At 33.6% G+C, this 23,767-nt stretch overlaps 1 protein-coding gene across 1 annotated transcript in view; it reads left to right on the plus strand.

The window, feature by feature from the left end:
- Nucleotides 1-23,767, plus strand: part of SLO2 (slowpoke 2) — a 461,098-nt gene that overhangs the window by 388,484 nt on the left and 48,847 nt on the right. The window lies entirely within an intron of this gene.

Genomic DNA, 23,767 nt, shown 5'->3' on the forward strand with positions numbered 1-23,767 from the left:
TTGTAAATTATAAAAAAGATCAAGAAATGATAGGTATATCAGCTTCAAGTTGATGAGTATGTACATATTTGGAAGGGAACTGAGCAACCAATGCAATCATCAACCAAAATGGTGAAAGCAAAATACAAAAACAATCTTGCAATCAGCGAATATCCGATGGCTCGTTTCAGTTGTAACACAAGAACTTTATGCTCGTTCGTCTCGTTCCACATCATCTTCATTAGTCCTGATGTCTTTTAGCTTTGGTAGGAAAATATGCGCCCTCCTACTCCCTCTCTCTTCTTACCAGAAAGACTTTAATTCCTCAGAATGAGAATTAAACCTGACACATGTATGATAGCATGTATGACGAAAAGAATGTAAGATTTTGACCAAATTTGTTGGGACTTTCATTATGAGTTGAAAGTTACCTGGAGAAAATTTCAATTTTCAGGTCCAGAGATGCCCTTGGAGGTGAAATGTAGGTCCTCTGTGACGGAGCATTTTCAAAAAAGAAACAAAAGTGAAATTTTCTTGCAATCAGTGATTGTGTTATCGGTTGTTTTCATTTTTTTACGATTTCGTTTGCGGTTGTTCATCCTCAACAGCCACAGCTAATCTGGATTACCTTTTGGTGTGGCCTTGTCTGTCAATCACTTGGCTATGCAAAAACTACCTTGCAATCAGTTAATAAATGAAGTTATGGATTGCTTACATCGAGGTTAAAACAAATTGGTTTCTTGCCAGATTGACTGATTATTGATCATGGAAAAATGTGCTATCATGTTGACAGAAAGTTGATTGGCAACAAGACATTGATTCAACATCTCATTTTTATTGCTTGTAGGTAGGTAGGTAGTTACTTTGTTATTAGAAAGAAGAAAATCTAGTTTTGTTGACCTAATGTTGCAAAGAGATTTTAACGATCAACATGTTGTTGTTAATTGTTTGTATTTTGGTCAAATGTTGGAAGAAAAATAATCTGATTTTGTTGACAAAATGTTGCTTGGAAATGTTGACTATCAACTTGTTGATATCAAAGATTGTATCTATTAGTTTTGATGGATTCAATCGGGAAATGAAAGAAAGCATTCAGTATGTTGAGAGATGAATGTTCTTATCTTGAACGTTTGAAAAAACAATTTCAACGCAAAAAGAAAAAACCCTCTTGCAATTTGAGACTGTGGCATGAATCATTCGAGTTCGATTTTAATCTTGCTTTATTGACCATTGTGTAGGTTGATTGGTTATTGAAATGTTTTGTTGATGAAATATTGTTGATTATCAATTTATCATGTTCACTTGAAATGTATTGCCAGATGCTCATTGAAGGGTTTCTTTTTTTTCGAGTTTTTATTGAAGTGAAAAAATTTGTCTTTGTTGACGGTGAGTTGCTTAATAATGTTGACCATCAACATGTGGTTGATTTTATAGTTGTCGTGGTTAGTTGATTTACTGTAGAGGAAACTGTACCTATGTTTTTATTGCATTTTATCGAATTGAAATGCTGCATTGACCAGTGGTGCACCCTGCACTGTAGGAACAAATTTTGATTTGTTTTCAGAATGTTTGTGGAATTATTATTGATGACAACATTTTTATTTGAAATGTTTCGTTGATTGGTTGATTGTCTATTGATAAAATTCTACTTGGAATTGTTGAAGGGAAAATTCATCCTGATCAATAAAAAGTAGCAACATTAGGTATTCATTATTGGGATTGGCTTTTTTAAATTGCTATATGTATTTGTTTCTTCATTTATTAATCGTTTATGCAAACTGAATTTCATGCGGCATTAATCAAACATTTTTCATAAAATGATTCATTGTAGAAATCATCATCATTATTTTCATTCAAGTTGAAACTCCGAATCTTTGAAGAAAACAATTTGAAAGCAACCAATAATCAAAAAGCAAAAACCTTTCTTGTAATCAGTAATGATCCGATACCAAATGGATAGATTTTCCGGCATTCCCTTTTGAGTTTGAGTGGAATTGTTTTATCGAACGTATATTGTTGAATAAATTTTAAAGCAAGCAAGAGGTAGTTTTTTTTTTTAATTCGGTGAGCGAAAATCATTCAGAAAAATTTTTTGGCTGTGGATGTGCCCCCAGAGATGAAATATATAGGTTCTCAAAATGGAGGCAATTTCAAAAAAATTGTGTATTGTGGTTTTTTTTTGCTCCAGCCACTACCAACCTGTTATTGGGAAAATGGTCCTGTTCCAAAAAATATTATTTATGAGATTCTGCGTCAACTTAGATCACTTCCATCAAAATTCAAGACTACTTTTAGGCTTCTATTAAGTGGTTGAAAATGTTTGCAAATTGTCTCGAATTGTCCTCAAAATAAGCGATTGACAAATTTTCACCTGCTTACTATAGAATCCCAAAAATGGTCTCGGATTTTGATGGAAATGGTCTACTTTGATGCACAGTATCTCAACAAAATATGAAAATTGAAATTGTGAAAGTACGAAAAACTTTTTCATCCTCATAGTATGGCCAATAAGCTATAGCTAAACTAGAAGCAAAAATCTTTTTGCAATCAGCAAATTCAATTTGCCTAAACTGATTTAATCTCCGAGTTGAATGGAGTGCTTTGCGGTCATTCATTTTTTTAACCCTGATGCTGAAAAAGAATTTGCGTGCCTCGCAACACGTTCTGTGGTTTTAAATTTTAGTGTCAATCGGAAACCCGTGATGCCTTTCCGTATCTTCTCCTCTCCTTCCCTCTGCAGGGACTTGAAGGTCCTAGAATGGAAATTAAACGTGATGAATGTTCGTAGAAAAACACAAGTGACGAATTCTTTCTGCCGACTCGATAGTTTCTCCCCTCCACTTCTCCATCTTTTCAAACTTTGTTCAAATTGAACTTTATTTTATGTTGCTGGCGGATGTATTTTCTGTTATTTTGAAATCGAGTCAGAATTGGCAACGTCCCCCTCCTCCTTCTCCTGCAGGATTTGAAAATCCCAGAAATAAAAGTTCAACATGGTCGTAAAAAATGTAATAAATTTTGAGCGATGATTTGAAATTTTGGTGTGGGATTCATAAAAAATTGCCCTGTAACTTTTAAATGGTATAAGTAAACTATTTTTTTGAATTCAATTTTACAAAAATCAGTCATCTTTCTATCAACAAGAAGTGGGACTAAAAAATCAGAAAAATATAATTTTTAAATTGATGCTAAATGTTTAAGGTGAGATCATGTTGATTATGCCATCAAAAGTTGTTTTGTTGAATGTTCTAATTTACGAGAAATTTTTTCTACTTCGTATTTTTTTAAATAAAAGTAAGTAGTAGGTACATTCTACATTGTAAATTATAAAAAAGATCAAGAAATGAGATATCAGCTTCAAGTTGATAAGTATGTAGGTACATATTTGGAAGTGAACTTAGCAACTAATGCAATCATCAACCAAAATGATGAATCAAAATGCAAAAACAATCTTGCAATCAGCGAATTCATTAGTTCTGATGTATTTCAGGTTTGGTAAGAAAGTATGCACCCTTCTTCTTCTCCCTCCCTATTCCCACCAAAAAGACTTTAATTCCTCAGAATGAGAATTATACCTACCTCGCGCATGTACGATAGGGCTTATCACGAAAAAAATATAATATTTTGTCCAAATTTGTTGGAGACCTTCAGTTGAAAGTTAGGTACTTGGAGAAAATTTCAATTTTCAGGAGCATTTTCAAAAATGAAAGAAAAGTTTGAAAAAAAAATCTAAATCGGCCACTAAAAGGTGAAATCTTCTTGCAATCTTGCAATCTTGCCAGATTGACTGATTGTTTGATCTCTGGAAAATGTGCTATGATGTTGACAGAATGTTGATTAGCAACAATATATGAAGAGTGATATTCCAAAACTCGCTTTGTCCATTTTTATCAAAGTTGGGTTTTCAGTGGTACCTGGTAGATGAAGTATTAACTCACATTCCTACATCATCAACCTACCAAAATGAGGTGTTAAACTCACCTAAATAGCCAATTCAGTAAAAATTTTAAAAAAAATAATGTTCCAAAACGAGCTTTGTCCATTTTTATTGAAATTTTTTTCAGCAGTATTTAGTGGATGAAATGTATACCTACACTCCTACATCATAAATCCACCCAACTAAAGTGCTAAACTCGCCTAAAAAGCCAATTTACCCGTTTAAAGGGAAACTGTTTTTCCTCTCTCCTGAAAAGTTGTGAAAATGGACAAAGCGAGTTTTGGAATATCACTCTTCATATTGATTCAACATCTCATTTTTATTGATTAGGTATGGTAGTTTAATATTAGAAAGAAGAAAATCTAGTTTTGTTGACCTAATGTTGCAAAGAGATTTTGACGATCAACATGTTGTTATCGATTAATTTGTATTTTGGTCAAAAATGTTGGAAGAAAAATAATCTGATTTTGTTGACAAAATGTTGCTTGGAAATGTTGACGATCAACTTGTTGTTGATTTCAAAGATTGTATCGATTAGTTTCGATGACTAAATAATTGTTACCTTGAACGTTTGAAGAAAAAATTACAACACAAAAAGCAAAAACCCTCTTGCAATTTGTGACTGTCAAACATTCGAGTTTGTGGTATGTGTAGGTTGATTAGTTACTGAAATATGCATAGAATTTATTGATTTCTCAAGGACTCAAGGTATCATAGGAGAACCACTGGTTTTGTTGATGGAATGTTTGACAATCATCACATGCTCTTTGAAGGTCTTCTATTTTTTGGAGTTTTTATTGAAGTGAAAAAATCAGCTTTGTTGATGGTATGTTGCTTAAAATCGTTGACCATCAACATGTGATTGATTTCAATGTTGTATTTGTTAGCTGATTTACTTGCTACAGAGGAAACTGTAGTTTTTATTGTATGTTATCGAATTGAAATGCTGCATTGACTAGTGGTGCACTATACGAACAAATTTCGATTTGTTGCGAGAATGTTTTTGAAATTGATGAATGATGACCAACATTTTTATTTAAAATATTTCATTGGTTGGTTGATTGTCTATTGATAAAATTTTACTTGGGTAGTTATCAACATGTTTTTATTTTGAATTGTGAAATGTTGCACATAAATTTATTGATTGTTGAAGAGAAACATTTTCACGATCTATGTTATGATTCACCACGATCAATGAAAAGTGACAACCTAAATAATTTTTGGGACTTGTTTTTTTAAATTATTGCTATCTAAAGATGTATTTATTTATTTATTTATTTATTTATTTATATTTTGTTAATACTGAATTTCATGCGGCATAAATCAAACATTTTTCATCAAATGATTCATTTTAGAAATCACCATCAATAATTTTCATTCAAGTTGAAACTTCGAATGTTTGAGGAAAAATCAGTAATGAGCCGATAGCAAATGGCTGGTTTTTGAAACGCGTTTCGTAAATCAGGATTGGTTATGGTCTGCAAATTGGAATACATATCTCGTTGATCGGTCGAGTTAGAGGTAAATTGTTTTATTGAACGTATTATTGTTGAATGAATGTTAAAGCAAGCAATAGGTAATTTTTGGAAATTCGATCAGCGAAAGTCATTCAGAAGAAAATTTGAGGTGCGGAGGTGTCCTTTAGACAGGAAAATATAGGTTCTCAAAATGGATTCATTTCGAAAAAAATGTGTTTTTTTTTCTCCGACCACTTACCAATCTGTTTTCGGAAAAATGGCCCAGTTTCAAAAAATATAATTTACTTGTACGAGATTCTACACCAACTTAGATCATTTCCATCAAAATCCAAGACTACTTTTAGACTTCTACTAAGTGGATGAAAATTTTTGCAAATCGTCTCGAATTCTCCTCAAAATAAGCAATTGGCAAATTTTCAACAGCTCAGTAAAATCACGAAAATGGTCATGAATTCTGATGGAAATGGCCTGCTTCGACGCAGAATCTCAACGGAATATGAAAATTGAAACTCTGAAAGCACGAAAAAATTATTCATAGTTGACAAATAAGCTATAGCTGAACAAAAAGCAAAAAACTTTTTGCAATCAACGAATTCAATTCGCCTAAATTGATTTTGCTTTGAGTTAAAAGGGTTTCGAGCTGTCCTTATACTTTTTAACCCTGAAAAAGAAATTGCGTGCCTCGCAACACGTTCTGTCGTTTTAAATTTTATGTTAGTGTCAATCGGAAACCCATGATCCGTTTCCATATCTTCTCCCCTCCTTCCCTCCCCAGGGACTTGAAGGTAGATCCTAGAATGGAAATTGAACGTGATGAATGTTTGTAGAAAAATACTTACAAACGACGAATTCTCCATCTTTTCAAACTTTGTTCAAATTGAACTTTATTATTTATGTTGCTGGCGGATGTATTTTCTGTCATTTTGAACTTGAGTCGGAATTGGGAACATCCCCCTCCGGCCTCCCCCTCCTCCTGCGTGATTTGAAAATCCCAGAATTAAAGAATAAAAGTTCAACATGGTCATCGAGAAAAACGCCATCAATTTTGAGAATTTTTTAAGGAGATTTTTAAAACTAACCATTGAGATTTCTCCCCACCTTTTCTTTCACTTCACATTCACCTTTAAGTTGAACTTTTTAACTTCGAATGGACAAATTTTTTGTCATTTTTTATGGGAAAAAAGGGAAATTTTGACTAAATTAATTTTAGACCTTCATTCAGATCTGGAGGTGAAATATAGGTCGTCTTATGACGGAGCATTTTCGAAAAAGAAACAAAAGATTGAAAAAAAAGTCAAAATCGGCCCTCAAGTAATAGACAAAAGGTTGGAATCTTCTTGCAATCAGTATCCAATGCTTTGTGTTATTTACTTTAATGCAAATGCGAAATTTTTTCCTGCACAGATTTTATTTTTCACCTTCCCTCGCATCATCCACATTTTGAACATTTTTTCTAATTGAAGTTTTTGCGCAGAGCGTGAAAAAAACTCAATTTGCAATTGCTTTTTCATCATTGTCAATAGCCAATCAGCAAGTAGTATTTTTATAATGCTGGCCTGTAATATTTTGGCGCCAAATTCAAAAAAGTTACCTGCATTAAATTGTTTTACACGTCAATGATGATATGATTTGAAATTTTTGGGGTGGGGTTCATAAAAAATTGCCAAGCAATTTTTAAATTTAATTTTATAAAAATCAGACATTTCTTTATCAACAAGAAATGGAACTGAAAAATCAGAAAAATACAATTTTTAAATTGATGCTAAATGTTTAAGGTTATGTTTATTTGCCATCAAAAGTTGTTTAGTTGAATGTTCTAATTTACGATAAATTTATTTGACTTCATTTCGCACCTCGGGAGTAATAAGGTGACATCTCAAAAAAGTGAAATTATACAGGAGAGTGATTTTCTTTTTTTTTAAAACTTGATTCATTATTTTTATCAACTTATAATTAATTGTGAGGAATGATTAGCACCTCATTTTAAAGATCTGGTATCCTACCTTCATTTAGCGTAAGAACACTTTGAAAAATAAAATCTTAAAGAGGAAATATTTCAATGTTTGGAAAACATTTTGAGTTAGCACCTTTCATTAAAGTTGATGTGGAGGCGAAAAGAAGCGTCCAAAAAAATTTCATGTTAACAAAGTTGTAGAGAATTAAATTTCCAATCGACATAATGTCGTTAGTTTTTTTCTAGAGTGCTTAGTTTTTGAGTTTTTCTCAAAAAACTAAAATTTCATTATATGTGCAAATTCATTTTTCTGAAAAGTGGCCAATTTAAAAATTTTTTTCCATTTGGTACAAACCAATAAAAAATGCACTCCTTGTGACTATTTCTAACTGACGAACATTCAAAACAATCAAAACTGTTTGTTAACACTTTGTATGTACAAAATTTGCTCAAGAAAGGTGTAGTTTTTTGAGATGTCACCTTGTAACTCCAAACAACTTGCAATGTTGTTGGGATTTTGAGTTAGGCCATTTGGGTTTTTTACATGATCTAGATAATGTACCCAACTCAAAGTGTTATTTTTGGTTGAGGTGGGTCATACAAACCACAAAAATGCAAAAACATCAAAATCAATTTTTTTTGAGATGTCACCTTATTACTCCCGAGGTGCGATTTTAAGAAGAGTAGTAGGTTTACACTAGTTTATAAATTATTTTAAAAAAATCAAAAAATGGGAAATCAGTGTCTCAAGTTGATATTTAAAAGTGAACTTAGCAATCGATGCAACCTTCAACCAATATAGTAAAAGCAAATGCAAAAACTATCTCGCAATCAGAATAGCTGATGGTTTGTTTCAGTTTTGAGTAATTCTGGCCATTCATCTTCTCGTTCCACATCATCTTCATTATGATGTAGATATTTTAGCTGGAGTTGGAATGTATGCGCCCTTCTTCTCCCTCTCTCTTCCTTCCAGAAAGATTTCAATTCCTCAGAATGAATATTAAACTTAACGAATGTATGATAGGGTGTATCATGAAAAAAAAATAGGTAAAATTTTGATCAAATTCATTGGAGACCTTCATTATGAGTTGAAAGTTACCTGGAGAAAATTTCAGCTCTAGAGATGTTCCTGGAGGGGAAATGTAGGTCTTCTATGACGAAGCACTTCCTAAAAAGAAACAAAAGTTTGAAAACAAATCAAAATTGGTCATTAACAAGGAATACCTAGGCAAAAAGTGGAAATCTTCTTGCAATCAGAAAATCTGATGCTTTGTCTTGACTTATCCTTAAAGTGTAACGACACTTTGGGTGTTCGGGTGCATTCGGTGATGCACGTTGATAGTCAAAGTGTACTTGTAATTATTTCATGTACTCGTTCAATAATTTTTGCGATTGTGATTGATGGCGATATCTCGTTTAACTGTGTTTCTGTTGTTTTCAATATGAATTAGACACTCATGACCCTTTCCCCTGCATCATCCTCTTCTTTCCCATACCCTCCCCAGGGACTTGGAGATCAAATTGAACGTGATGAATGTTCATAGAAAAATGCAAGAGGGGAATTATTCCCGCAGACTTTATTTTTCATCCCCTCCATCCTCGTATTTTCATCTTTTTTTCTAATTGAATTTATTATGATATATTACTGGCGGATTCATTTCCTGTTATTCTGAATTCAAGTCAGAATTGGAAGCATTTTGCCCCCTCCCTTACTTTAGAACTTAAGATTGAAAGTTCAACGTGGTTGAGAAAAACGTAATAAATTTTCAGTACGTATTTTTTTTAGGGCAAGATTTTTAAATTGTGCCCTTGAGATCCGTTCGAGAAAAAAAAAGCAAAATCGGTCATCAAGCAAATGGACAAAAAGTTGAAATCTTCTTGCAATCAGCATCTGATGCTTTGTTTTAGTTTTATTGGGTTCTTAAGCATCGGAGATGTCTCTAAAAAACAATTATGAGTCATCGAAGGGAGGTCATTTTGTTTTTTTTATTTGGAATACCGTATTTTTTTGCTCTAGATTTTACTCAACCTCGACAAACTTATCCAGATCTTCAGGCGTAACAATTTTTTGGTCTAAATCTCCTTATTCGATCTTCGCACAAAAACATTTTCATTGAACGTCCACGTTGACAGTTTTTTGCCTTCATTTTTCAAAACTTTGCATTTTCTCAAAATATCAGTTAAATTTTCACTTAGGATGGTCACTTATAATAGACGTTGACGTTCTCACGATAATCGAGTGATTTTGAGGTTAGTCTCGTTTGCTTTGATTCACGAATAAATGAAGATTTACACCGTGACCGTACCGAGTGGCTGCGTCTGAGGGGAGGGGGGCCTTCACCCATAACATGATCCTACGAGTAGAAGTACGAGTAGGAATGAGTTTTTTGTCAATTGTTTTCAAGTGATGTTGTTCTTCTTTTTTACTTGCTATGATACTGTAATTACCTGGTTCTTATACCGAAGGCAAATACCTATTATTCCATAAGTAGGTATATTAATCAACCTATTTTGGAAAAAAAAACTATACAGTCTTAAAAGGTAGTAGATCTAGATACTGTATTTGAGATTATGCGACGATCTATGCCTTCGTCATCAAAATCCAAGATCGGTTTTAGGGTTCTACAAAGTGGCTGAAAAATTAAAAGTTATACTTACTTTTGGGTGAATTCATGTTTTGAAAAATGTGTCCCCTCAAATATATCGCATTAATTTAGCCAAAACAAAACATCAAAAGACATCATTTCTGAAACAGAGAAATTATTTTTGAGTAGACATACATAGTAGTCCTAACTTTTTGTTCATTATTGCCAATTTTAAAAAAAAGAAGAATAAACCGAATTTTTTGGCTATTATTCAGATTTTCTGAAATTGGTAACAATTACAAAATTAGGACCTCTGTATTCTAGAATATTTCTGCAGTTTCAGAAATAATATCGTTCGACGTTTTTGCCTTGATTAATTACTTAAGTATGCGAAATATTTAGGAAGAAAAATTTTTCGAAACACGAATTAACCCAAAAATAAACGATTTGTAAATTTTCAATCGCTCGGTAGAACCTTAAAAGTGGTATTGAGATTGGAAAGCAGCCAATTCGGATCATTTATTAAGAAATAGGTTGGGTAAAAATTGGAGCGAAATAACCGAAGATTTTTTCGAAAATGCCTCATCTCCTTTGAAGGCCATATAAATCTTTTTCTGAGTGACTTTCAACTCAAAATAAAGTAAATTTATTCTCCCACAATTTTTTTCGCGATCCATCTTATTGTATAAGTAAGTACCTAAGTAGTTGGTATTTTTAGCCAAATTTTTTGTAAAGTATGGACGTACCTACATACTACTCGTACATATTCAATAAGTTTCAACCCAACATTTTTTGACTTGGAACCTGCTCTAATTGATCAAATAGAGTCAAACTTGGGGAATAGGGTTTACTCGGAAATCATATTTGACCCCTGGAGTGGGGAGGGTCAAAGTTGAAAATTACAAAAAGGTCATTTTTTTGGAGGAGCATATTTTGGCTTCCAATGGATGAAAAGGGTCCAAAATTGTACCATTGATTACTACTACTCCTGCAATCAACATATCCAAATTTCAGCTTCCTAGGTCATTCCCATCACATTTAAGATGGAATTAAGGTGGAAAAAATCTTATTTTACCCCCATTATTGACCCCCCCCCCTTTCTAAAATTGACCTTGGGGCCCAAATTTTCATTATACAATGGAAGAGTGCCACTCGAGTGATTTTCGCCCGATTTAAACCTTCCAGCTCTATTTGACATATTTCTGTGGTCAAAAAAGTGGATTTTTGGGATATTTTACGTGTTTTTTGACCTTTATTAGGAAAACCTGCAGCTCCTCCAAATTCACCCAGAGGGTCCAAAATTTTCACAGTACTATGAGAGGATGTACCTGAAGTGTCTTTTGTAGGTTTCAACCGTTCGACCCGATTTGATCCCTATGGCATCAAACTTTCAAGTTTTGAAGATTGTTCTAATAGGTATAAGTTCTCAAAAGGAGACAATTTTGAAAAAATTGTGCTAATTTGGCTTTCGGAAAAATGGCCCAGCCCCAAAAATTGTTATTTGAGATTCTGTGTTAACTTAGATCACTTCCATCAAAATCCAAGACTACTTTTAGGCTTCTACTAAGTGGTTGAAAATTTTTGCAAAAATCGTCTTGGAGTTTCCTGAAAATAAGAAATTGGCAAATTTTCAACTGCTCAGTAGAACCCCAAAAATAGTCTCGGATTTTGATGAAAATGGCCTGCTTTGACGCGCAAAATCTCAACGGAATATGAAAGTTGAAACTCTGAAAGCACGAAAAAATTATTCATAGTTGACCAATAAGCTATAGCTAAACAGAAAGCAAAAATCTTATTGCAATCAACGAATTCAATTTGCCTAAATTGATTCTGCTGCTGGATTAAGGGGTTTCTGCCGTTTTAAATTTTAGTGTTAATCGGAAACCCATGATCCCTTTCCGTATCTTCTCCCCTCCTTCCCTCCCCAGGGATTTGAAGATAGATCTTATTAGAATGGAAATAAAACGTAATGAATGTTCGTATTGTTCGTAGAAAAATATGTACTAGTGAAGAATTCTTTCTGCGGGTTCGATATTTTCTCCACTCCATTCTCCATCTTTTCAAACTTTGTTCAAATTGAACTTTATTATTCATGTTGCTGACGGATGTATTTTCTATTATTTTGAACTTGAGTCAGAATTAGGGACGTCCCCCTCCCCTCCTCCTGCAAGATTTGAAAATCCCAGAATTAGAGAATAAAAGTTCAACATGGTCAAGAAAAACGCAATAAATTTTTAGTGTTTCTTTTTTTAAAGGATATTTTTAAAATTACCCTTGAGACTGTTCTCACCACCCTTTCTTTCACTTCACATCCACCTTCGAATTGAACTTTCTGACTTCAGATAGACTTATTTTTTGTTTTTTTCACGAAAAGAATGTCGTAATTTTTGGCCTTATCTATAAATTGAAAGTTACGAGGAGAAAACTTCAGCTCCGGAGGTGCAGCTGGAGGTGAAATAATATAGGTCCTCTAAGGCGGAGCATTTTTGTAAAAGAAACAAAAGTTTGAAAAAAAAATCAAAAATGGCCATCAAGCAATATAGACAAAAAGTTTAAAATCTTCTTGCAATCAGCATCTCATGCTTTATTTTACTTATTGTAAGGTATCGTCCTCAATTGGTCTCTGATGCTTTGTTTAATTTTTTTTCATTCCATATTTCTTAAATTATTTTTTAGACTGTTTTGATTATTAATATCAAAATTGAGTAGGTAGGTACCTACAAGTATACGTATTGCTGGGTAATTCTCAGAAAAAGGTAAAATTCGTGTACATGGCAAATTTCTCAACGGTTTTAGCATGAATTTTTTTTTTTTTTTTTGGTCCATTCAAGAATGACCCCGCACACATTTCACACATGGTATTGAGGTTTTTAGACCCTCCTTTCATTGGTGTACATTTGATTTTATACCCCAAATGTCCTTCGACTTGGCTGTCACACATCATGTTTTTGAAAATGAATGTTATAAAGTGTCATGAACTTCATTTTTTTTGGAAAAATTGACACATTCTCATTATCATAGAACATGAAGGTCTCTTATTGTGCAAATTGCAATTGCAATAAGTCTATAGGAAGCTCACAATTCACATTTGAAAACTGTCACACACTTTTTGCACAAATTTTCGAGCAATTTTCAATTATTTTTGGTAGCTTCCCAATCCAACATTTTTTTCTGGTGAGTGGCTGCACTGGTTCACTGTTCTCATAGAAATGTTACCCCGCACCGTTCTTTTTAAAAACTACATTGCAGCTCGTTCTGATCGTACTTATCTGTGAAGTTTTGATATTTCGCAAAATCTGTGTCCTTCGGCTTGGTGTTTTCATTTACGCCAATGAACCCGCCAAAACCAATAATTGAGCACGGGAAGTTATTCTACATGATAAGTACACATTTATTACGTGATAAAAATCGAATAATGTCCAGTAGGTAAGGCTAGAAACGAAAAAACGTTGAGATTGTCCTTCGGCTTGTCCAGCGCCCATTTGTCCTTCGACTTGGCCAAATTTCAGACAGCTGTACTTTTATCGCGCTAGTCGGCATATTACACGATAATACAAGCAAAATTTTACATTTTCTCCCTCCCCACACTTCACCTCTACCCCTACCAAAAAAATAAGTCCAGATTCGAACTCTGCGGCCTGAAAAACATAAATCGACATATTACACGACAATATAAGCAAAATTTGACATTTTCCCCCTCCCCACGCCTCACCCTCCACCTCTACAAAAAAATAACTCCAGATTCGAATTCTACGACCTTGAAAACATGTCAATCGACATATTACACATCGATGAGGGTCGAATTCCAATTATCGCCGTTTTAGGGGGGCCGGGGTCCACAGTGGGGGGGATTGAATTGAGGCCAACACTAGAAAAGGAATCTGGGACACATATACAAATGATTCCCACTTGAAATTTTCCAAAAAAATGATTTTCGTTTTTCAAAATTATGCATATCAAAATCGACCCTTTTTCTGAGAATTACCCTGCTACACTATTCTATAATTTTTTTTACATTTTTGTCGAAATCAAAAAATGGGAATAAGGATGTAGGTACTTACTCGTGAAACAAGAAGTTATTATGTAGGTACTGGTACATTATTTTGATTTCTTGCCTTACAAAAAAAAAATCGAAGAAACGACACTGTGTCTCTCAACATGTTTTGCCGTTTTTAATTTTAGTGTGAATTAGATACCCCTGCGACCCTTTCCCTTGCATCCTCCGCTCTCTTATACGTACAATGAACGTGATGAATGTTTATAGAAAAATGCAACCATCAACCAATATGGTGAAAGCAAATGCAAAATCTATCTTGCAATCAAAATAGCTGATGGTTTGTTTCAGTTTAGGTGTTGGAAAGTATTCGCTTTTCTTCTTCTCGCTCATCTTCTTTCCAGGAAGATTTCAATTCCTCAGAATGAAAATTAGACCCAACTAATGTATGACAGGGTGTATCATGAAAAAAAAAATTGGTAAAATTTTTATCAAATGTTGGAGACCTTCGTCATGAGTTGAAGGTTACCTGGAGAAAATTTCAGTTCTCGAGGTGTTTCTGGAGGTGAAATGTGGTAGTCTTCTATGACGAAGCATTTTCAAAAAAGAAACAAAAAGTTTGAAAAAAAAAATCAAAATTGCCCACTAACAAGCAGTACTTAGACAAAAAGTTGAAATATTCTTGCAATCAGCGAATCTGATGCTTTGTCTTGGTTGCCAAGTCGTTCAACATATTATTTTTGTAGTTTTAAATTTTAGTGTGAATTAGACACTCATGAACCTTTCCCCTGCATCCTCCTCTCCTTTCCCATGCCCTCCCGAGGGACTTGGAGATCAAATTGAACGTGATAGATGTTCATAGAAAAATTCGAGTGAGGAATTATTTTCGCAGATTTTATTTTTCATCCTCTCCCCTCCCCCCACATCCGCCTCCAACATATTTTCGACATTTCTTCTAATTGCACTTATTATAATCTATTACTGGCGAATTTATTTTCTGTTATTATTCTGAATTCAAGTCAGAATTAGGAGCAGTTTGCCACCCCCCCCCCTTCTTCAGAATTTTTAAAATCTAAGAATTATGTAGAATAAACGCTCAACGTGGTCGAGAAAAACGAGATAAATTTTCAGTATGTGCGTATTTTTTTTTAGAGCAAGATTTTTAAATTGTGCCCTTGAGATCCGTTTGTGAGTAAAAAAACAAAATCTCGGCCATCAAGCAATAGACAAATTAGTTGAAATCTTCTTGCAATCAGCATCTGATGCTTTGCTTTAGTTTTGAAAACAATCATTGATTGCGAAACATCTCTGCAACATTTTTAGATACGTTCAAAAAGAAAGCAACTATTCAGAACTTTTGCAACATACTGTAGGTCTTTTACCTCTCGCCTCTCCGCTTGAAAAAGAAAAATATCGCGTAGACGTGTAGAGCAAAGCCAGGGATGTACTACATCTCGTAAAACTATTGGCAGAAATACCCACATACTCGATCACATCTCGTCGAAGTAAAATGTGGAGGAATTTTTCGCCTTATTTCTTCTTCGAGCCGAGTACCTAAAAAAAAAAAATACATACGTGAAAGTAAATTAGTATCTTTTATCATTTGCACACGCGAGCTCTCGAAGGCTTTTTGGCGAAAAAACGCGATGAAAAAATTCAAACAAGTGCGATGGTGTGGTAAAGCATGATGGTGCTGAATGGGGAGGGGAAAAGGGGAGGTTTTCGAATGATTGATGGGTGGAGTACATGCTGCAAAATACGAGTATACGCGTATACTTATAGTATGTTGTAGTTGTGTCGTTAAATTATCCTCATCGTTGGCGTGTGTGTATTTTTTTCCCTCAAACATACCGTACCACAAAAAGGATAAACCACCAACCTATGCCAGTTTCAAGTTTGAATTTGATCCCAGCTTTAGTGGAGGAGAGGAGAAAGGGGGATTTAGACGAATGGCTGATGGCGCTAGTCGATAATCTTTCAATACGTGTGTGGAAAAAAAGGCAGCAAGAGGAAAGAGGATGAAAAATTTTAACAGAGATGAGAGATTTTCATGATGGAACGATGTTCGTCTTTTCGGTTTAGTTTTATATTCGTGTGTATTATTTCGCTTTTCGCGGGGGCTCATTTTTCAAACCTGAATATGAACGAGCTTCGATAGTACCTACCATAAAATTATTACATTGCTCGTCTCGTCGTCGAAGCGAAAGTTGTTCAACGATTTGTGCTATACTACGAGCAGCTAAGAAATCTTTATCTAGAGCAGGATGCTGAGAGGCGAAGGTACGAGATTTGAAAGATATATCGTCGCTGTCATCGTCATCGTTTCGCGAATTGATTATAGAAATCGAGAGCGTGAGACGAAAAAAAATGCCAATTTCGAGTAATAACTTTTTCTCTCGAAAGATGAGAGGTGGAGATGTTTGTGTTATAAGCAGAGAAGTCGAGTTTATCGTTGTCGTGGAGCGAGATGAACCACAGAGGGCATAGGATGAGATGACGATATGTTATGATGGCACACGTAAGGTTGATTTTATTAGTTTTTTCAGCGTATCAGGGAAAGGTACGACTATGTTTGTGGTATTAACGTCGAAATAAGAGAGCAGGGAGCAGAGAGCTCGACTGCGACAATATACATAGACAGAGAGAACGAGTCGAGCAAATACTACTATGTAGTATACGTACCAATACCACGATGGAAAGTTGTCACGATGTGAGGCAGAGCGACGACGACGATGACGAAGGCACGGTTAAATGATGAGGAAACGAGTTAGAGTAGAATGAGAGACGAAAGAAACGAACGAGAGGGTACAACGTTTGTTCATATTTCACGGCCAAATGGGAATTTGAAAAATGAACTTTACTTTTTCACCAAAATACTACACGTTAGGCTGTGAAAATGTACGATAGACTGAAAGAGAAAACCATAAACGCAGACGGAGTAAAAGAGAAAGAGAAAGGAAGGGGAGAGGAGGTCGTGGTGGCGTCATCAACATCGTGTGTATAGTATACGATGTGCTGAAATTCAAACTGCGAGCGAAAAACGAGTCTAAAAATTAACACTGACGACCTACGAGCGAATTCTCGCCGGAGAATTGTATATTATGAGTGTGTAGTTTCAGTTTGGAAAGGTTGAAATTTCATACGATTCGAATGTTGCTGTGCTGTTTGATGGCTCGAAGTCAAAGAACTACAGTCTTGGTTGCTGTTTTATTTTTCATTTTGTCGAAATTCGTGGAAATGTAGGTCTATACCTACTTCGAGAATCAGATTTGTTGAGGATTAAAAGAAAGAGACGTATCACTGTATCAGAAAGAACTTTTGATAATACACACCTAAAGATACCTACACGTACCATTGCTCCATTTGCTGAAAAAGAAGAGAAACAGGAGAGGAAACAAACGAGATTTTTTTCCTCGTAAATTTAAAGAGTTTATCTCGTAACTCGCGAGCTCTGAGAGAAAAAAAAAGTAGGTAGGTAGTTTAATACGAGAAATATTCGTCGAAAAGGTGAAATACTATAGTATAGTTTATCAAAACGTTTAAATTGTTTTCGCCTTTTTAAAACTTGGTGGAAATTTTTTTCTCGAGCAAAAAAGTATTTTACGAAATGAAAAGTTTTGAAATTTTTTCACTTTTAGCGAGTTTTCTGTCTTTTTTTTCTTTTATATTTTTTTTAAAAAAGAATTATACGCGTGAAACGTGAGTAAAGGTTAAACGTATAGATAAAGTTGTGTAACAAAGATACCCAGTCTGAAATACTATTAGTATTATCCTTTCTAAAGACAAACAAATAATTTTACCAAGCCTCGATTACAGGTCTGGAATAGTGGAAGTTTTTTTTTTCAATAGTTTTGGCAACATTATGAAGAAAAAAAGTAGACGTAGACGTCAGTCAATATATTTCAACATTCCTTTTTATTTTGTTATGAATTGTGAAGACACTAGACAGTGGGAAAATATCGCCAAAAAAATACAAATTTTTTGTTCCTTGCGACAAGTATCAACTTCGTTGACAAAATGTTGAGTGAAATGTTGACTATCAACACATTGATTTCAAACGTTGCATCGTTTTTATTAATAGGTACTTGCTCACATCTTATAGGTAGATTTTATTGAGTAGGTACCTACCTAAATATTCATGAGAATTGTACAATTCAGCATATTTTGCTGCATGAAGTGCTGTGCAGATCGATAAAAAGTGAAGTACATATTCACTTTGTTGACGAAATGTTGCTGAGAAACGTTGACAATCAACTTGTTGATTTGAAATATTGCATTGGTTGATGTTGAAGAAAAAATATCAACTTGGTTCACAGAATGTTGGCGATCATGGTGTTGATTTCAGACTTTGCATTGGTTGATTTATTATTATAATGAGAAAATTCGGGTTTGTTGATAAAACATTGATGTGAATTTTCAACAATCATGTTGATGTATTTGCTGTGATAATTGATGCTAAAATTGTCACATCTTGGACTCAAAACTAAACGCTGCTCTCAATCATCATCAGTAAAAGAACGGACATCAACAAAAAGTACAAACTGGAAAATATTAATAGTATTCATTTGCCATCTTTTTATATGCATATCTAACTTATTTGCGTGAAATTGAATTTCATTTTAAGGAAAAATCAGACATTTTTCATGCAATGATTTCAATTAACAAACAAGTAAAAAAGCAGAAAGCAGAAAACCCCTTGCAATTAGTCGCTCTTAATCGAAAGGTTAAATTCAGTTGATTCCAGTTCAGTTTCATCGTAGTAAAGCAAATGTAGGTACTTATAAGCCTAATGCATGGTGTATTCTCTTGATAATATTACGAGTGGACCGACCCCCCCCCCCAGGTTGAATTTCGTTGATCGTTTAGGTGTTAAATTCACTTTGTTGGTGGGTTTTACTTTGTTGACAGAATTTTGATCATCAACATGATGTTGATCTAGAGAAAGAATGTTAATGATCAATAGTTTGTTGATATAGTTTTAATGATATACATTTTGTTGACGGAATATTGATCATCAACATTACGTTGATGGAATATTGATCATCAACATTATGTTGATGGAATATTTATAATCAACATTTTGTTGATAGATTGTTGATGGTCAGTGTTTTGTTGGTGGAATGTTGATTTTATGTTGATGAAATGTTGATGATCAACATTTTGTTGATGGATTGTTGTAGAACAATGTTTGGTTGGCGGAATGTTGATGTTTGACATTTTGTTGATAGAATGTTAATAATCAACATATCAACATTCTGTTGATGAAATGTTGATGATCAACATTTTGTGGTAGGAATGTTGAATGTTTCAGTTTGGCCGATCGGATGTTGTTTATTAACATTTTGTCGATCTTGTCGTGTTGATAATCAACGTTTTGTTATGCTGGATTGATAGTGGGCTTGTCTCATTGATGACTGAAATTTTCTTGCATTGAATGGTCAACATTTTTATTGTAAATGTTGCATTGATCATGTTGTGTGTTGAAACGTAAAAATATTGCTTTCTTTTGGCGAAAAGTTGTCGATGTTGCATTGGTTGATTAATTGTTACAATGGGAAAATTTAGTTTTGTTGATAAAACATTGTTGCGAATTTTCAACGATCGTGTAAGTACATATTAGCTGTGATAATTGATGCTAAAATTTTCACATCTTGAACTCGAAACTGAACGCTGCTCTCAAGCTTCTTTGGGCTTGTGCTTCATCAGTAAAAGAAAGGCTGTTGAGGAAAAGTGCAAACCTAAAAATATTAATATTGATTCGCCATTGTCATCTTTTTATTTTATTTTCGTGTTATCTAATTTAATTTTAAGAAAAAATCGGACATCTTTCATGCAATAATTTCTATACCTTAATTAATAAACAAATAAAAAAGCAGAAAGCAGAAAACCCCTTGCAATTAGTCTCCCATCACTCATACAGACTTATAACGTTAGCGTCATTGTCATTAGCGGTTTAGAAATTTCCGATTGTATAACTTATCATCCTATTCAAGCGTTGAAGGAATACCTAGCAAAAATGTGTTGTTGATTTGAATTTATTTGTTTGATCAGTTGCATATCATGAAAAAAAATGTTACTATTCTGTTTACAGAAAGTTGTCGATCAATGGTTTGTTGAATTTTACACATTGCGAACAACAGTTGAGTATTATTAAAAGTAATGAAGTTGGTTTTGTTGATTGAATTTTTCTTCAAAATGTTAATCATCAATATTCAATATGTTGATTGGCAATGTTTTATCAATAGGTTGATTGTATAGAGGAAAAATTGGCTTTGTTAATGAATTATGTTTTGTTGACAGAATTTTGATTCTCAACAGTGATGATGTTGATCTGAAATTTGAAATTTTTACAGTATGTTTCCAAGAAATGTTGATCAACATTTCACCCTTGATTATCTTGAGAAAAAATTTCAATACTTAATGTTTTTTTGCAACGGGAAGCAACATGTTGATGATCAAGATTTTGTTGATGCAGTGTTGACGATCAACATTCTGTTTATAAAATGTTGATGGTGAATAATTTATTTATAAAATGTTGAAGATCAACATTTAGTTGATGGAACGTTGATGATCAACATTTTGTGGTAAAAAATGTTGAAGGTTATAGTTTTGCTGATTGAATGTTGTTAATCGATATTTTGTTGCGGGAGTGTTGAAAAATCAATGATCAACATCTGGTAGTGTTGATGATCAACGTTTTGTTATGTTGGATTGTTGGTGGTCAACATTTTCTTGTGTTGATGGTCGATGATCGCGACATCTTGTCTCATTGATGATGAACGTTTTTTTGAGTTGATGGGTCAACATTTTGTTCATTTTAAATGTTTCATGGATCATGTTGTGTGTTGAAAGGTAAAAATCTACTTACTTACTTTTTGCAAAAAGTTGTCAGAATATGTCACGAATAGATGTGTAGTTTATTGTTTTGCTGATTGAATGTTGTTAATCAACATTTTGTTGAGGGAGTGTTGGAAAATCAATGATCAACATCTGGTAGTGTTGATGATCAACGTTTTTCTATGTTGGATTGTTGGTGGTCAACATTTCGTTGTGTTGAATATGACCAAAAAAAGGCAAAAAAATACAAACTTCTTGTTCGTTGTGACAAGTATAAACATTGTTGACAAAATGTTGAGTGAAATGTTGACTATCAACTCATTGATTTGAAATGTTGCATCGTTTTTATTAATAGGTACTTACATATTGTAATAGGTGAAGATGTGGATTTTATTGAGTAGGTACCTAAATATTCATGAGAATTGTACAGTTCAGCATATTTTGCTATATGAATTGTTGTGCAGATTGATAAAAAGTGAAGTACATGTTCACTTTGTTGACGAAATGTTGCTGAGAAACGTTGACCATCAACTTGTAGATTTGAAATATTGCATTGGTTTATGTTGAAGAAAAAACATCAACTTGATTCACAGAATGTTGGCGATCATAGTGTTGATTTCAGATGTTGCATTGGTTGATTTACGTATTATTACAATGAGAAAATTTGGTTTTGTTGATAAAACATTGATGTGAATTTTCAACGATCATGTATTAGCTGTGATAAATGATGCTAAAATTTTTACATCTTGGACTCAAAACTGAACACTGCTCTCAATCATCATCAGTAAGAGAACGGCTATCAACAAAAAGATGTACAAACTTGAAAATATTAATAGTATTTATTTGCCATCTTTTTATATCTATTACTTATTTACGTGAAATTGAATTTCATTTTAAGGAAAAATCAGACATCTTTCAGGCAATGATTTCAATCAATGAACAAGTAAAACAGCAGAAAGCAGAAAACCTCCTGCAATTAGTCACTTAGCCTCAATCGATAGGTAAAATTTGGAAATTAGATTTTTAAGTGGATTTTGTTTTGTTGACAGAATTTTGATCATCAACATGATGTTGATCTAGAGAAAGAATGTTGATGATCAATAGTTAGTTGATGGAATGTTGATGACCTACATTTTGTTGATGGAATATTAATTATCAACATTTCGTTGATGGAATATTGATGGTCAACATTTTGTTAATGGAATATTGATGATCAACATTTTGGTGATAGATTGTTGATAATCAGTGTTTTGTTGGTGGAATGTTGATGGTTAACACTTTTTGATAAAATGTTGAAAAATCAACATTCTGTTGATGAAATGTTGATGATCAACATTTTGTTGATGATCAATGTTTTGTTGGTGGCATGTTGATGGTAAACATTTTGCTGATGGAATGTTGATAATCATCGTAGGAATGTTGAATGTCTCAGTTTGGCTGATTGGATTTTGTTTATCAACATTTTGTCAATCTTGTCGATCTTGTCGCGTTGATAATCAACGTTTTGTTGTGTTGGATTGTTAGTGGGCTTGTCTCATTGATGATAAACATTTTCTTGCGTTGTGGTCCACATTTTGTTCATTTTAAATGTTGCATTGATCATGTTGTGTGTTGAAACGTGAAAATCTGAGTTTCGATGTTGCATTGGTTGATTTATATTATTACAATGAGAAAATGCAGTGTTGTTGAGAAAACATTGATACGAATTTTCAACAATCTAGTTGATACTAAAATTACATCTTGAATTGAAAACTAAATGCTGCTCTCAATCTTCTGTGGGCTTGTACTTTATCGATAAAAGAGCGGTTATCAACTAAAAGTACAAACTTGAAAATATTAACATTATTCATTCCTCATCTTTTTATTTTATTTTCGTGTAATTTAATTTCATTTCAAGAGAAAATCAGCCATTTTTCATGCACTGATTTCAATCAATGAACAAGTAAAAAAGCAGAAAGCAGAAACCCCCTTGCAATTAAGTAGTCTCCGATCACTGGAACAGACAATTATTTCTGGTACAGATTGGGATTGAACAAAATTATGTATTATCCTATTCATGTGTTGCAGGAATGGCAGCATTGGCAGCGATGTGTTATTGATTTGTTATTTTTGTCTGATCAGTAGCACTAGCATCTAATGAAAAAAAAGGTTATTCTGTTTACAGAAAATTGTGGATTAATAGTTTGTTGAATTGACACTTTGCATACATCAGTTGACTATTATTAAAAGGAATAAAGTTGGTTTTGTTGCAAAATGTTGATTACCAATATGATGATTGACAATGTTTTATCAATGGGTTGATTGTTTAGGAAACAAAATTGGTTTTGTTTTATTGAGATAATTTTGATTCTCAACATGATGTTGATTCGAAATTTCAAATTTTTTACAGTACCTATGTTGCCATGAAATGTTGATCAACATTTCCCCTGTTGATTATCTGGAGAAAGAACTTTAACAATCAACATTTTTTGCAACAGGAAACATATTGTTGATGATCAACATTTTGTTGGTGAGATGTTGACTATCAACACTTTGTTTATGAAATGTTGATAATCGACACATTGCTTATGAAATGTTGATGATCGACACTTTGTTTATGAAATGTTGATGATCGACACTTTATTTATGAAATGTTTATGACTGACATTTTGTTGACGGAATATTGATGATCAGTGTTTTGTGGTACATAGGAATGTTGAAGGTTATAGTTTTGGTGATTGGATGTTGGTAATAGACATTTTGTGGAAGGAGTGTTGAATAATCGATGATTAACATCTGGTTGTGTTGATGATCAACGTTCTGTTACGTTGGATTGTTGATGGTCAACATTCCATTGTGTTGATGGTCGATGATCAACATCTTGTCTCATTGATGATGAAAATTTTGTTGCGTTGATGGTCAACATTTTGTTCATTTTAAATGTTGCATGGATCATGTTGTGTGTTGAAAGGTAAAAATCTACTTACTGGTGAAATGTTGTCAGAAAACGTTCTTAGTATTTCT

The sequence above is a fragment of the Planococcus citri genome, chromosome 4 (genome assembly GCF_950023065.1).
Source record: "Planococcus citri chromosome 4, ihPlaCitr1.1, whole genome shotgun sequence".
NCBI lineage: Eukaryota > Metazoa > Arthropoda > Insecta > Hemiptera > Pseudococcidae > Planococcus > Planococcus citri.